This window comes from Nilaparvata lugens, unplaced genomic scaffold (assembly GCF_014356525.2).
Source record: "Nilaparvata lugens isolate BPH unplaced genomic scaffold, ASM1435652v1 scaffold5179, whole genome shotgun sequence".
Lineage (NCBI taxonomy): Eukaryota > Metazoa > Arthropoda > Insecta > Hemiptera > Delphacidae > Nilaparvata > Nilaparvata lugens.
The window spans coordinates 14,925-24,855 of NW_024091067.1; the positions used below are offsets into that span (position 1 = coordinate 14,925).

At 32.3% G+C, this 9,931-nt stretch overlaps 1 long non-coding RNA gene across 2 annotated transcripts; it reads right to left on the bottom strand.

Moving 5' to 3' along the window:
• Positions 1–1,374: 1,374 nt before the first annotated feature.
• On the bottom strand, positions 1,375–9,861 carry LOC120355907. Of its 2 annotated transcripts, none has more exons than XR_005573864.1 (3): positions 8,514–9,861; positions 4,631–4,837; positions 1,375–1,638 (listed from the first exon to the last, which is right to left on the bottom strand). It is a non-coding gene; the product is annotated as an uncharacterized LOC120355907 (long non-coding RNA). The 2 variants fall into 2 exon arrangements; XR_005573865.1 differs by having other exon boundaries at positions 4,631–4,801; positions 8,514–9,855.
• Positions 9,862–9,931: the final 70 nt, after the last annotated feature.

Below are 9,931 nucleotides of genomic sequence, written 5' to 3' on the forward strand. Positions count from 1 at the left end.
GTAACAGAAAAAAATAAGTGGAAACAACAGAAAGATAATTATGTAAGAAAGAAATAATCTATATATATATATATTATATATATATATATAATGACTATGTGTTAATTTGTTACTTTGTTTGTTCCCTATAGACTTAAAAACTACTTGACAGAACGGCATGAAACTTTAGGAATATGTTGTGTGAATATTGGGGATGGTTTCTGAATAGAAATTTTGATAGGGGGACTAATAACAATTATTTATTAATCCATTCTACAGACCTATGTTTCCAAAATTGTCGGCCCAGCGGCTACCGATGAACGGGAAGATGATCATGATTGAAGATAATGTTGTGATAATATGATTTAGCATCTAAAGTTAACAGCTGTAATAGACTTATAAATTGTATACTGGTATTAATACGGTGGTTTGGAGTTGAAGTTTAGTTGATTGGTACCAGCTGAAGATAATGGTTCCTTAGAAGACCTATACAAATAATTATAACTCCCCTATCATTGAGAAACTGGAAAATGTTGGAAAAAATGATTCACCTCATGAAAGAGAGTTGTTCATATTGCATTCATTAATTACTGAAGAATGACAGAATAATTTACAATTTTTTGAATTTAGCTCAGCTTATATTCATCCTAAAATGGAAGATGGAAATAATATGGAATTCTGTGTGATTCATCGTATATCGCGTATTTTCTGGACCATCTACTGACAATCAACAACTATGAACGCATTAAATTCATCTTTGGAACACTGATTTACCTATCTATTTTATTTAATCCAACACTTTAATGATAGATATTACTACTAATTGATTGAGAAGGAATATGTTTTCGGAATAATAAATGCTGCATGACTAAGCACATAGGAAGTCCGTATTGAGATATAAATGAAAATATTGATTGTCAGATAAATTTAATGATTCAAAAAATAAAGTTAAGTGTGACATGCCTGATACCAATTACCTAGTGGAATATTTAACGCTCAACTATAACAATAATCTTACTGAATTAATTTTTCATGATGAGCTTAACAATTATATTGAAAAAATATTATCCAATTCAAATAATAAAAAGTGTACCGAACAGCCTTAAACGAGGCCGCACCTTCACCGTCAAAAAGTAATCTGAACTAGTCGGTGACGGCGCGGGCAACAAACACGGTGACGGTGCTGGCGCGGTGCGGTAGTATGTGTCCCTGTAAAAAGTAACTGACCTGTAACTTGACCTGTAAAAAGGTTTGAAGAATACGTGTTTAAAATTTGAAACTGATTGATCAATTCTTTCTAAAGTTATTGCAGAGCATACAAACAGACGGACGACTTTGGCCCTCAGTAAGTCAAAAGTGAGAACTCGCTAACGCTCGTTCAATAAAAACCAACAATAATAATTTAACATTATATTTATTTTTAATGTATTATTATCAATTATACATGAGCAAAAAACATTACGGTACATCAACATTAATACCAGTAGGCCTATCACATAAATTTATACAGAACATGGATATTAATGAGTCATACACAGTCGATAAGAACTTCTATTGCTTATTAAGGATATTGGGGTGGCTTATTGGAGTAGGTGATAACGCGCTTAAAGGCAGAGGTGACGAACGATGCAGTCTGTGGTGCTTTGATCAATCGAGAAACTGTAACAGAAAAAAAATAAGTGGAAACAACAGAAAGATAATTATGTAAGAAAGAAATAATCTATATATATATATATATAATATATATATATATATATTATATATATATATATATATATTATATATATATATATATTATATATATATATATATATAATATATATATATATATAATATATATATATATAATGACTATGTGTTAATTTGTTACTTTGTTTGTTCCCTATAGACTTAAAAACTACTTGACAGAACGGCATGAAACTTTAGGAATATGTTGTGTGAATATTGGGGATGGTTTCTGAATAGAAATTTTGATAGGGGGACTAATAACAATTATTTATTAATCCATTCTACAGACCTATGTTTCCAAAATTGTCGGCCCAGCGGCTACCGATGAACGGGAAGATGATCATGATTGAAGATAATGTTGTGATAATATGATTTAGCATCTAAAGTTAACAGCTGTAATAGACTTATAAATTGTATACTGGTATTAATACGGTGGTTTGGAGTTGAAGTTTAGTTGATTGGTACCAGCTGAAGATAATGGTTCCTTAGAAGACCTATACAAATAATTATAACTCCCCTATCATTGAGAAACTGGAAAATGTTGGAAAAAATGATTCACCTCATGAAAGAGAGTTGTTCATATTGCATTCATTAATTACTGAAGAATGACAGAATAATTTACAATTTTTTGAATTTAGCTCAGCTTATATTCATCCTAAAATGGAAGATGGAAATAATATGGAATTCTGTGTGATTCATCGTATATCGCGTATTTTCTGGACCATCTACTGACAATCAACAACTATGAACGCATTAAATTCATCTTTGGAACACTGATTTACCTATCTATTTTATTTAATCCAACACTTTAATGATAGATATTACTACTAATTGATTGAGAAGGAATATGTTTTCGGAATAATAAATGCTGCATGACTAAGCACATAGGAAGTCCGTATTGAGATATAAATGAAAATATTGATTGTCAGATAAATTTAATGATTCAAAAAATAAAGTTAAGTGTGACATGCCTGATACCAATTACCTAGTGGAATATTTAACGCTCAACTATAACAATAATCTTACTGAATTAATTTTTCATGATGAGCTGTAAGAATTGAAATAGGCTTATAGGATGCAAGATTAGTATATTAGTATTAAAAATATAAATACGTGTTAGCTTGCTTGCATGATAATCTGTTGGCTAATTTAAGTTTTTTTTGTTTTGCTGTTTACTTGCTTTATTCATCAAAATATGACTAATTCAGAACGAAATAGTCTGACTGCAGACTTTAGTGTAATGGATGGTTTAATGTGGGTTGACGAATTCAAATTTCGAAAAAGCTACGTATCCCAGAAGGGACAAATCTCATATAGATGTACAAATAAGTTGTGTTCAATGACCATTATGACGGATGCTAGTGGACGAATTGTTTCCAGGAGTAGCGGTAAACACTCCCACCATCCTCCCAAAGAGAAAAATAGTAGAACTCCTGTTTTATTTATTTTTCATTTTATTTAAGGTTTAATGGCCTGTATCCGATTATACGGTAATGAATTTATACAGTGAAATATTTATTGGTAATGATCAGATATATAAAAATTTAGTTTATTCAATTTCCTGGATGGATAAAAAATATATTAATATTATGAGTAAGAGTAATTCAAACCTACAATTTATAAAGAGATAATTTACGATTCAATACAGTTTAATACAGCTAAGTTGGTTGATTATGGTTACTGAATAATAAATGCTGCATGACTAAGCACATAGGAAGTCCGTATTGAGATATAAATGAAAATATTGATTGTCAGATAAATTTAATGATTCAAAAAATAAAGTTAAGTGTGACATGCCTGATACCAATTACCTAGTGGAATATTTAACGCTCAACTATAACAATAATCTTACTGAATTAATTTTTCATGATGAGCTGTAAGAATTGAAATAGGCTTATAGGATGCAAGATTAGTATATTAGTATTAAAAATATAAATACGTGTTAGCTTGCTTGCATGATAATCTGTTGGCTAATTTAAGTTTTTTTTGTTTTGCTGTTTACTTGCTTTATTCATCAAAATATGACTAATTCAGAACGAAATAGTCTGACTGCAGACTTTAGTGTAATGGATGGTTTTATGTGGGTTGACGAATTCAAATTTCGAAAAAGCTACGTATCCCAGAAGGGACAAATCTCATATAGATGTACAAATAAGTTGTGTTCAATGACCATTATGACGGATGCTAGTGGACGAATTGTTTCCAGGAGTAGCGGTAAACACTCCCACCATCCTCCCAAAGAGAAAAATAGTAGAACTCCTGTTTTATTTATTTTTCATTTTATTTAAGGTTTAATGGCCTGTATCCGATTATACGGTAATGAATTTATACAGTGAAATATTTATTGGTAATGATCAGATATATAAAAATTTAGTTTATTCAATTTCCTGGATGGATAAAAAATATATTAATATTATGAGTAAGAGTAATTCAAACCTACAATTTATAAAGAGATAATTTACGATTCAATACAGTTTAATACAGCTAAGTTGGTTGATTATGGTTACTGATGAATGAATTCGCAACTAATAAGTTCAAATAGAGAGACAAGTACTAAATACTTTAGTAGACTTTAAGAGGTACAATACCGATTTTATTACTGATGTTATTAATGATGAGTTATTATTAGAAAGATTATTACGTATTAATTGAAAGAATAAATTAATAAAGTAAGTTATTAGGTTATGGACAAGATCTACGATGAAAAAAGATTTCTAAAGGCATAAACAAGAAACGGTTTATCTTATCTGCCCTCCTCGAAACACGACAGTCCGCTACCACTGCTCCGACTCGACTCCTGTCGGTGATAGTACTGTTGTAGTTTAAAGAAAGAAACCTGTGCCTTTGTTATTCTGAGTAGAACCGGGCGCAGTTAATTGATACAAATAATTGAAAATTATAGTCTGATCGAGTGTTTACTTACATGATTAAAGCTATAATGGCTGTCACAAATATCAGCTTGATGTGAACAGCTCAGATTTGTGAGCTAAGTGGCCGTTCTCCAGGTTTTCACTAAATCTCTCCCAAGTTCTTATCACGGGATATCAGTAGGTGCATTACCTCTCCAAAGATAGCTGCGCTTGTTCGTAATCATCTGAAACCATTTCTTCAATTATTTTGTGGATTCAATCTGTAATAATAAAAGTATGATTAATATTATAATCCCAGCATTCAATATTTTAAAATATATATATTATTATCCTATTATTTGCTGCCAGCAGTAGGAACATGCTCAAATGCAAATGATAGGCTGTCAATGTATGATTTTCTTCACATTTCACGATTCAAGTTTACATTTTTGAGCTAGAAAAACATCAATTTCTCTATATATCTCTTTTAGAATGCTCTTAAAAACACATTAAATATCAATATTAAACTTGCGAACATAAAATATTAAATTATTTTGATGTTGCATACAAAATATTTTATGAGTTGATAAGCATAATAGCTAGACATGTTAAAATTGTTATAGTTAATCTATCAAAGATAAAATTATGGTAGTTTTAGTCTTATCTAAGTGAAAATTGGTACAAAATTATAATAAATAAACGTAGGCTCAAGTAGACGAAGTACACCTAATATGAATGTGATGTTTTTGAACCTGCTTTGTGCTTAGGCAATAAGTTAGTTTATGCTAGTCGGTATTCATAAATATATTCAGTGGAGTCACTTGAGCAAGACGTCAACAGTTTAGTGGGAGTGGCAGGTGCATGTTTGATAAGAATGATAACTTAAGGTTGTGCATCACGATTTTCAAAACTTTTTATGGTAACATTTTTCAAAGAAGGCTATTCCGATTTGGATACCATCGGTCTCACTAAATGAAGCACATCACAAGGGAAAACTCAATTCATAATTTTTACTTTTTGCGATATATAGTTTAAATCTTGGGTGAGATCCGATCCATTGCTGAATTGGGAGCAAATAAATTCATGAAACTTTGAGGATTCATTATTCAAGATAGTTGCTCATTGTAGACCACTATTTCAACCTTTGTGGCCTCATTTTGACTCTGCCTGCAATGTTTATCCTGGAATCAGCCTTAATGGTGGAATGGAAACCACAAATGTTCACAATAAATGAAGAAACTCATCACTATAAAAAGATCTACAAGCAAAATTGATCCATGTAGTGGAAGTGACTTCAACCTTGGCCAGGAATAGGCCTGAATTATTGAGCAAAAGAATATTGAACAAGGTTGCAGCTACTGTACGAAGCATAGAAAGAGGACAAGTTGAAGAAGACCCTGAAAAGTTAGCGGGTAGACAGACCCACATCATGACCACCACTCTGTCGACGAGGCTTATTCTGCACAGTGAGGCTTAGACGCTTCACACGCATTCGGTTCGGTTCGTTACCGAAAACGAATGAGGCTTTCATACATGTCAGGTTTTAATTCGTACGGTTCTAATTAGGTATTTTCTTCTCAAAAACAGCTGTGTTTGGATTTTCACAGGTCATGCTGGTATATTTAAATATAACAGCTGGTGTTAAATTGTAAGATGTTATTTCTTGAACAACAAAAATTTAGGGCCGGTTTCCGAGCTCGGGATTTAGCCAAGTTCTAGACTTTGACTGGCTTTAAACTCTGGAGTCAGATTCAAAATCAGATGTAGTCAATTGGTTTTCCGAGTCAGAGCGTTAACGTAGTCGAGGACTCAAATAGACCCTGGAGTTTAGACATCACGTTAGACCCTGGAGTTTATAATTTCGCTTTCTGAGTGAAGGGCTTATAAGTCCAGGACTTGAATTAGATTCTCGCCTCTTTCCAAGTCAAGGATTTATCAAAAATCGTCCAGGACTTAAAACAGCGTGATTTTAAACCCTCGACTGGGGTAGGGTATAAATTCAAGTTCTAGACTTAGGGCCGGTTTCCGAGCTCGGGATCTATAAGTTCTGGACTTACAGAGTCTAGGACTAAAATAAGCTCTCGGGTCTAAATTGACTTTCTGAGTCACGATTTTATCTTCTAAACTCCGGAGTCTATCAAGTTCTCGACTTATTTGAGTCCAGGACTTTAACGCAGTAAACATGAGGGAAATTCACAATATTTTGCTGTTGTATTGTTGGCATTATAGCAAAACGGAAACAGCTGATTGCAGCGGGACAATTCAAATGAGCATGCTCTCCAAACTATTTTGTGAAAATACGTTTCGATTTCTTTGTAGGCCTATTCAAAGCAAAACCTTTGAAAGGTGAATGAATAAACATTTCATTTTACGTTATGCTATTATTGATCATTGATCCTAACCAGTGATTATGAATGAAAATTTAATTAGGCTACTGAGTTTGAAAACGTATTTGTTTTGAAAAAAAAACTGTATTCCATGACAATTATTTGGCTTTTTATCTTCTCCAAAACAATAACTGAATTGTGTTTGCTCAGTTAAGTCTAGAACTTGAATTTAAACCCTACCCCAGTCGAGGGTTTAAAATCACGCTGTTTTAAGTCCTGGACTTAAAAGCCCTTCACTCAGAAAGCGAAATTACAAACTCCAGGGTCTAACGTGATCTCTAAACTACACAGTCTATTTAAGTCCTCGACTACGTCAACGCTCTGACTCGGAAAGCCAATTTTCTGACTCCAGAGTTTAAAGCCAGTTAAAGTCTAGAACTTAGCTAAATCCCGAGCTCGGAAACCGACCCTAAAAGTTAATTAAAAATTGTGAATTATTTGAATAGTTTCTTTTTGATTATGTTAATTTTGGATGTTTAGAGAGATAATTTTTTTAAATTGAAAATTTGTTCCTTGTTTTGACACATGGTATTATATAAACTTCATCTCTTCTCTCCATTGATGAAATCATATAATATTCGTGGAAAAAAATTCTCCCTGAGTTTTAATTTATATCTTTCATATTTTTTTGGCAAACTATTCATTGAGAAAAAAATGTTCCTGTGAACTAACAGAATTGAATTGACCATATGATTTTGACTTGGGAAATTTTGAAACAGATAATCACGATATCAGGTTAAAATAAAAACAAAAAAGGCCAGCGTGTGTAGAAGACTTTGTTTTTTCCTGTTTCCCTAGCAACAAATTCGAATATGATAAAACCTATTCGTGTCGAGGGGGCGTTCGGTGCTATGCGGTTGCTATTCGGTACCGAATTCAAACCGAATCATCGCTTCACACTTATAGGAATTCGCCAAAAACGAAACGAACCGAACCGAACCGAAAGTGTGTGAAAGTAGCCTCTCGCTAGCAACGAATTGAAACCTGATGGAATTTATTAGAGTCAAGTGTCAAATAGGCGTTCGGTTCTATGCGGTTTCTATTCGGTACTGAATTCAAACCGTATTACCGTTTCACACTTATCGGGATTTGCCGAAAACGAAACGAACCGAATGAGTGTAAAACTAGCCTGACGACCACAATGCAGCAGCGTTTCCAGAGGGATGAAAACAAGTATAAAGTGATCAAGAAAGTATTGCCTGTCTCATTACATATTTGATTTCTCAGAATATCAATTCTAAGTAAATTAAATCGATTTTTTAAAATTACCATATTCAAGTTGTTTTTGATAGTATCCAAATCGAAACAGTACAAAAATGTCACCTGTAAAATGTTTTCCAAGTGGGTGGCGCACAATATTTATAAATAAGGTAAAACTTTGTGGCTTGGACACACACAGCGATCTGCAGACAGGAATCAGAGAGGTCTTAGCAGGTTATAGACATGAATATCTAAAATATAGATGAAGGCCACTCTGACCGCTTCCCGCAGATTGTTCTCTGTGTGTCCCAGCCCATACTGATTTGGAGCAAAAGCAAAAATTCCATTTCATGGTGAATTGTTTACTTACTTGGTCAAAAATAATTATTGCAACAACCGTATCAGTTACTGAATCACATCTTGAACGTTCCATTAGGATGCAGTTGATCAGTTTGGCACTGTAAAATATAAATAATAAGTTCAAGTGAATTTATAAGGAAAACTTTTGTATAATATTAAATTTAACATTAGCATGAAAAAAGTTGGCGATCAAATGAAAACTACTCATTCAAAGAGGGTAAATAAATACAGCGATACTTAAGTACAGCTGATTATACGAGTCACACTGGCAAACAAGGAATCTTCCTTCTGCAGGTATTTTTGCCTCACCTACTGTACTCATGCATGTGAGCATAAATTTAATCTTAATTTATTAATACTATTATCATAAATAAGGATATCATTTTGTTATAATTTCTAATTAAATAGATTAACATTTCCTTAATTTTTATGTTTGTATCTTGTTTTTGGCAAATAAATTCATTCATTCAAGTAGGCTTATAGTTAGGTCAATGCTATAATGCCAGTAGAAAAGATAGGACAACAGCGTTGCCGATTTCCTGTATTGCCACTGGCTCCTATAATAGAGAATAGCTGATTCGGAATAACATATCTGATGTAACCCAATATTAAATGTGCATTCTATTTAATAATAATAATAAATAATATTTTATTCGTCAAGAAAATATATTATTCAATTAGTAATTCATAAATTTTCATGATTTAAATTAAATCTTTTTGTAAGGTCTAATTAATTAGGTATATTTTTACATTGTAAAAAAACAATCATGTGAAGCAACATGAGGATAGAGCAAAACTTATTTCAATTTCCAAAGCAATTTGATTTGTCTAATGATAGACAAGAATAGCAACACCAATGTTAATCAAATGCTGCCATTAGGTGGACCTCATAGTACCAGAGTTATTATATTTATATTGAGTTACCATAAAGCAAAAATACCATAGGAATATCAGCGGCTTGAGTTAACAGTGAAATTTACAACATAAGAGCCCTATACTAAACCATTAAATTAAACACCATGAGATGTTTTTTATGCTATTGTTTCTCTATGATGCTACAAATTACAGTAGTCTGAGTACCGTATATAAATTATCTTCAAACAACCAATCCAATCAGCTCTAGGGCTTCAGTGAGTCTGGTTGAATTTCATTCAGTTTATAATTTGGTTAATGGAAAACTTTTTATAAAATACTGAAAAACTTTATTTTATAAAACAATCCACATTTGGCTAAACCACTCTAAGCTTAATCTTGAATCATTTCTCTAAATGGATTTTCCAACAAGTAGCCTGACTGCAGTAGGCCTACATGTAAATCACTTATGTTAGCAAATCCTTTTTTATTTAATTTATTGAATAAATGATGCAGTAACCTAACTACAGTATTTAAAAGAAGATGAAATTCATAAATATCTCACAATAGGGAATA